Here is a 7,352-nt window from a genome sequence, read left to right as displayed (position 1 = left end):
GTCCCTAAAAGGGCGAAGCTTTCTAGATGGCAGGTATTAAGTCAGGGAAAATGAGAGTGCGTTGAGCCTCCGTCCTTTCCTTGGAGCCGAAGAGCATGTTCTTAATGAACTGGCTGCTCTCTCAAGGGTTTTCCCGGAGCCAGGTGCCTGTGAGGTTGCGTCAGACACCAAGGCTGCAGCTGTCAGCTTGGTGAGGTGGCCGGATGACTGATTCTCTTCCCTGCTCTGATGCGCAGTGGCTTCTCTCTGGCCAGCTGCCGTTTACACACAGGATGCCTTTCCTGTCTGAGCCCCAGTCTGCCTCTCCTATCGCCATATGCTTATGTGTTTTAAGAACAGATGGAGACATTAGTCGCTTAATTTATCTCATGGGAAATGTACGGGCCGGCTATTCTATTCCAATTTAACTCTGAATTTCTACCTGTGTTACTAGTGGGAATATATGAAAAAGTCAAAGGGAATTGTAGGTACCTACTTACCCCAGTGTGTGTGTGGGGGGGGGGTTTACCCCTATTGCATTTGTACTTTGTTCCTGCTTCTATGGTTCATATGAAAAACATCCAAAAGTTATAACATAAAGGCTTATCCAAAAGTTATGTTAAGAAACAATAGTGTGAGGATTTATCGCAAATGGGGCTCCCAATTCTTCCCCCCTGCCTGCTGCATCCTTGCTTGTTAGCATGTGACTTGGTAGTGGCATTCTCAAAGGAGGCAGACAGTATTTTTCACCCTGTTATACATTGGATTGTGTCCACCCACCCCCCAAATAAGTGTTGTAAATTCTAAATCCCTATACCTGTGGAAAGGGTAGCGTACTGGGTTACGCAATGGCCCATTAACCATGAAGTCAGCAGTTCAAAACCACCAGCCACTCCAAGGGAGAATAGGGAGGCTTTCTACTCCCATAAAAAGTTACAACCTTGGAAACCTACAGAGGTAGTTCTACTCTATCCTTTTGGGTCATTGTGAACCAAAATTAACTCAAGGACAGTGACTTTGAATTTGAGATGCAAAAAAGAAAGTATGAAGGGACGAGGAGATACACACCACAGGAAGATGGCCAAGGATCTGAGACACTGCAGCTAAAAGGAGAGAGGGGCCTTTTCCCAGAGCCTGACCGAGAAAGAGCACCTTCCCATAGCACTGGGGCCTGGAATTCAGACTTAGGACCTCGGGAATGGATAGAAGATAAATTTCTGTTTGTTAAAGCCACTCATTTGTGGCAACCCTGAGAAATGAAGATGCATCTCTTCCATCTGGGCTGACCTTGCGATTTGCTTTGGCCAAAAGACCTCAAGAGGTCTTCCAACTTCCTCACTTGCAGGCATGCACTGCCCATTTGAACAAGCCCAAGCTAACCTGCTGGCAGAAGAGAGACCACACGGACTAGCGCTGAATCAAACCAGCTACCCCAACTTAAGATAGCTCAGACAACCCAGTGAGCAGCCAACTATCACATAACCAGTTTCTAAACATACAAAGGAGCTTCCGAAAATTCATGGAAAGATTCCATTATATTTTAATTCCATTTTATATGACTTTTTGAAGCCTCCTTGTGCAAAAGAGTCCAGCCAAGATCGTCAGAGCCACTGGCTTCCCCGAATTTGACCACACATGCATGTGTAGGCACAGCCCAAAGGAAGAATCAGTCAGTCATCCCACAGGCTCATGAGCAGGAATAAATGGTTGGTTTTAAGCCATTGAGGTTGGGAGTAACATTTTACCTGGTATCGTGTGGCGTGCTTAATTCCCCAGAGCCACGCTATGAGAGTTCTTTCAGAGAAAGAGCTCTCTGTGTTCTCTCTGGGGGTTACATGCCTGGAAACAGTTTGAGATTCATTTAAGAGGAAAGGCCTTGTGAGCAGACTTCTAGGGAACTGGCCTGCTTCCAGCACAGTACCACCACCCTTGGCTGGTAGAATCCCTCCTCAGACTATAAACCCGCTGATTGAAACGTTCTCAAATGAAAATCTCCTACTAGGAGCCTAACTTCTTTTTATATAGATGCCGGGCAAATTGACTTACTTCGAGCCATGCCTGCCTAGAATCCCTGAGAGGACACCAGTCCCTTAGTATTTAGGAAGCTTTTGCTCTGGCTAGAGTTGGTGCTTGGCTTTCCTTCCAGCCAACTTGGGGTTCTGTCAAAAACAAACAAACAATACCCAAACTCACTGCCATCGAGTCAATGTTGACTCATAGTTACACTGCTCCCCTACCCACCCCGGTGGGTTCACAAGACTCTTACTCTTTCCAGGAGTAGAAAGCCCAGTCTCTCTCCCGAGGAGCTGCTGGTGGTTTCAAACTGCCGACCACACGGATCCTAACCCAACTCGTAACCACTACACAACCAGGGCTCTGGGGTCCTGTAGTCACTGTCAATTGTTCTTCACTTCCATGGACTGGCCCTCAACTCATATCAACCCTGTGATCTTGAGGGCTTTCACTGGCCGATTTTCAGGAGTAGACCCCAGCCCTTTTTCCTAGTCTAGGAGCTCTGAAACCTCTTCAGCACCATAGCAACATGCAAGTCTTCCCTGACCAACAGGAAGTGGCTGTGTCTGAGCTGTCTCCCACAGGCCAGGTAAGAATTCTACCACTGAACCATCACTGCCCTCCACTGCCAGTTAGATAAGGCAACAGCCTTAAGGAAAACCAAACTCTGTGCTTCCTCAGGGAAATGACTGAGCATCTGCTCAAGGCCAACGAGGGGAGAAAGAAGAGCAGTGTTTCTCAAGGTCAGGGTGAAGCCGATTGACTGAAGCAATGGAAGGGGAAATAGCCATGGGAGCTTTCCTTGTAGCTTCAGCAGCCTTTTCCAGAAGCAACAGGAAAACAAATGCTCCTTGGAAGCTGATGAACAGGATCCGCTTTGATGAAATCTTCCTGCCTTTTGCAGTTCAGTCAGATATTCCCCGTTCTGTCCCCAGTTCTCCTTCCCTTCTGCCCTAGAACTATTCTCAGGTATTTATGGGCCCGAGCTTTCCCCCCCAAAATGTAAGTGTTCTAATCACTGGTCATGGTGAGATTCCATGTGGAAAGTGTGGCATACTTAGCACTTTTATTAAGTATCGTCCTCGTGTTCCTTGCTTTTCTGCAAAACCATTTCCTAGGTGCTTTTCCCCAAACACACAAACAGACAAAATAAACAAAGAGAAAAACAGTCAAGGTCACCGTAAAGTATAAACAATTTCCTCATTCTCTTCTTGCCATTCTTCCCCAGACTTCGTTCCCACTGACTCTTGTTCCCCAAATAGTCATTTTTGACTCGGGGTTATGCAAAAAGGAAAATGTATCCTACTTCCAAACACCCCCACTGCCGCTGAGTCTACTCTGACTCATAGTGACCCTATCTAGGGTTTTGTAAATCTTTGACATCAATAGGTCAAAGTTGACTTGATGGCACCTAACAACAACAACAACAAGAAGATTTTGCTGGAGCAGACAGCCTCATCTTTCTCCTGTGGAAGAGCTACTGGGCTTGAAACTCTGACTTTGTGGTTAGCCATCTAATGCTTTCTCAGCCGTCTAATGCTTTCTCAGCAATGCCACCAGGGCTCCTTAAATGACCTGATAGCCTCTAAGGAGAGGTGGATTGTTTGGGACCCAGCACACAACGAGATTCTGTTCAGTAGCTTCATTCTTGATGTTCAACAGTGATGCGCAACCACCTAGCGGCTGTTGCCGGGAGATCCACGCTGTGAGGTCTTATGGAACTTCCCCCGTAACTGCTCTCGCTCCAATGTTTCCTAAAATTGGTAGATACATTGTCTTCCTGCTCAGTTTATGTTTGCACATTGGGCAAGTACTATCTTGCCTTCACTCAGCAATCGAGTTTCCAGATCCTCCCTCTGCTTGTAACCACAGCTGATGTTGTCATGGTCCTAGTACATTTGAATCCTCTTCTGGGACATAGTCTACTGCATGATTTATTTAATACTTTTGCTTGTATTAAACAAAAACTAGGGGTGGTTTGGTAACATTTTTTAAAGATTTGGGATGATGACGGTGCTTTTGCTCTGTCCTCTCCTGGCCAGAGCATATTCTAGGGCAGTGTTCTCAACCTTCCTAATGCCGCAGCCCTTTCATACCTCATGTGGCGGTGACCCCCAACCATAAACTTATTTTCGTTGCTACTTCATCACTATCATTCTGCTACTGTGATGAATCGGGTGACCCCTGTGAAAGGGTCGTTCGATCACCAAAGGGGTCGCGACCCACAGGTTGAGAACCGCTGTTTCTAGGGGGATCCCTCGATTGCTTTAAATGAAAGAGATGGAAAATTGAACACTTAGGGCCTGGAAACAGGCACAGGGACAAAGACAGGGAAAATGAAAACATGAGCATGCAGGTCCAGGCCAAAGATGAGCCGAGAATTTGGTTCTAAGCTTTCAGTAGCCCACTCAAAAAGGACAAAATGGTCACGTACGCGATTTATGTTGATTGAGAAAGAAAGCATGCTGGCAGGTCCAGGGGAATAAGGCATCCCCGAGCACGCAGAGCTCAAAAGACTTCTCCATGCTGGTCTTCCCCTGGGGTGCCACAATCCGCAGCACTTCTGGAAGAGGGGTGATTGCTGGAGTGCTGGGGTGTTTGGTGAAAGGTCCCTCAGCTGGAGGCGAAGAACAGTTCATAGCAATGCTCTTTCTTCTCCACAAAAGCCATTTTTCACAATCGTGCGCTCTGAATGTTCAACTCTCCAACTGCCGAGAAGGATGACAATGAGGACTGTCTAGAGAGGATGAATCGCACCTCATTCTTCAAACCAACTTCCATCAATATTTCTCTCAACTGAGTTTTGACTTTTCCTCACAAGGCTTTTGAGCAGAGACTGCTGGTACACTGTTCTGCAAAGACTAAACATAAGGAAATTCACTTAATTTGCAATGTGAGGTTTTCAGGGTGGTTTAAAAAAAAAGAAACGAGCCTCCTGAGTGGCAGTTTTCACAGCGTTCTGAATGTACTGTGTGACGCTGAATCGTTCCCAGTGGAATGGTTGGTTTTCTACTATGAGAATTTCACTTCGATCAATTATTTTGAAAATTTATAAAGAAGATCCTGACAGTGAGAACTGCATCTTACTGTGAATTCCAATGAGAGTCGATTCTTTGCAATGTAGTTTTGTCTCATTAAGTTTCAGGGCATGGACATTTCTACTTCAGGCACATCCCAATGTGACGTTATGGTGATTGCCACAATTTGCTTCCATTGTTCTGGAAACGGATGCACAAGACTGAGTCATGCCCAGACGAGACTTCAGCGTTGGGTCACATAGGAGGCTGGAAAGTAAACATGTTAGGAAAGGTGGCTGCTAGCCAACTCCGAGATAAGTTTCATTTCAAGGCAGGCTCGAATTCCACATTCCACAATCAAACTTCCAAACATCTGTTTCAGGTTCTGTGGGAACCAAGACTCTCAAAGCTGAGGGGGATTAGGAGCGGACTGGGGTGCCTTTTCATCAGTGACTCTTGGCTCAGTGTGGTTGGGGAGAGTTCCCTAGGGCTCTCTTTTCCTTGATTTCAGGGACGCTGGGAGGAATTCACACACACGGGTGGAATTCAAGCTTGGAAATACAGTGGTCCCTGCCCACAGAAAAGCTAGTCCTTGGAACAAGGTTTCTGGATATTCTACTTGTGCCTCCCGAGACCAGGGGACCCCAAACAAATGCCATCTCTTCTTTCTCTCTGATTGCATTGAGTTCACCGCTTCTGCCTAATCTCAACAAAATCAGACTGCAAGGGACACTTATATAAGTAATTCTGACTGGTTAAATGGAGATCATCGATCTTCCAATTCTTCACTAGAGAATCAACCAGTATGAGATTGAATTACCAGCTAGTCAAGGAAACCTTCACACACGTACAGGGTTATGTGTGACAATTGTGCAGGTGAGCCTTAAAGCAGTGCACAAAATGGGCTGCCCAGATCTGGGTAGAGCACTTTCCATGTTGGTCCACAAGAGGATTATCTTTGAGGTGAAGTTGCTGATTGTCTTGGGTGAAATTCTCCAAAGCAGAGCCTGAGAGGGTGGTTCTTGGCCAAATGCCTGACTGAAGGGGTTCTGGTGGTTACAATGTGTAAAGGAGTGAAGAAAGCAAAATAGGGCAAAGGACAGAACTAAGGGTAACCCTGAGAAGAATGGGAATTCCAGAACACTTCAGTGTGCTCATGTAGATCAAGAGGAAGTGGTGTGAACAGAACAAGGGAATATTGTATGGTTTAAAATTAGGAGAGGTGTGTGTCAGGCTTGTGTCCTCTGACCATACTTATTCAACCTATATGCTGAGCAAATCATCAGAGCTGGATTATATGAAGAATGTGGCGTCAGGATTGGAGGAAGGTTTTTTAACAGCCTGCAATAGGCAGATGATACAACCTTGTTCTCTGAAAGTGAGGAGGGCTTGAAGCACTTGCTGATGAAGATCAAGGATTGCAGCCTTCAGTATGGATTACAACCCAATGTAAAGAAGACCCATATCCTCACAATTGAACCACTAGATGACATCATGATAAAAATAACCAATGCTCATGGGCGCAGCAGTCAAGAGAACACATGACCCATTGCATTGGGTAAATCGGCTGCACACAGACCTCTTTAGAATGTTGAAAGGCAAGGATGTTACTTTGAGGACTATGGTGTGCCTGACCCAAACCATGCTATTTTCAATTGCCTCATATGCATGTGAAAGTTAGACATTGAATAAGGAAGACCAAAGAAAAATGGATGCATTTGAATTCTGGTACTGGTGAAGGATATTGAAAGTACCATGGACTGCCAAAAGAACAAACAAATCTATCCTGGAAGAAGTACAGCCAGAATGCTCCTTAGAACTAATGATGGGGACATTTGTCTTACATACTCTGGATATGTTATCAGGGTGGACCTGTCTCTGGAGAAGGCTGTCATGCTCAGTAAAATAGAGGGGCAGCGAAAAAGATAAACTGGTACCATGGCTGCAACAACGTGCTTGAGCATAGGATGGTGCAGGACCAGGCAGTGTTTCTTTCTGTTGTGCACTGGGTGGCTATGGGCCGGAACTGACTTCACGGCACCAAATAACAATAAGCATGGATGGGGCTTCAGGAAAAGTCCAGGCCCAGCCTGACCACACAGGAAGTTATGGAACATCGACAGCATGGCAGAATTGGCCCATCTTCAAGCAATGGGGTTGGAAACCTGCACCAATGAGTCATTGGCTCCTAGTCACCGTGTGTGTGTGTGTGTGTGTGTGTGTGTGTGTGTGTGTGTGTGTGTGTGTGTGTTGGGGCAGGGAAGGGGGTTTCTCTGGGTGAGTCAGTTCCAGTTGCCCAGAGACAGCCTCAGGAGAAGGTTTCAAGTGTGAGTTCTGAGCAAC

Source organism: Echinops telfairi, unplaced genomic scaffold (genome assembly GCF_000313985.2).
Source record: "Echinops telfairi isolate 266 unplaced genomic scaffold, ASM31398v2 ScPeMD7_53;HRSCAF=182, whole genome shotgun sequence".
NCBI classification, from domain to species: Eukaryota; Metazoa; Chordata; class Mammalia; order Afrosoricida; family Tenrecidae; genus Echinops; species Echinops telfairi.
This window is presented reverse-complemented; position numbering follows the sequence as displayed.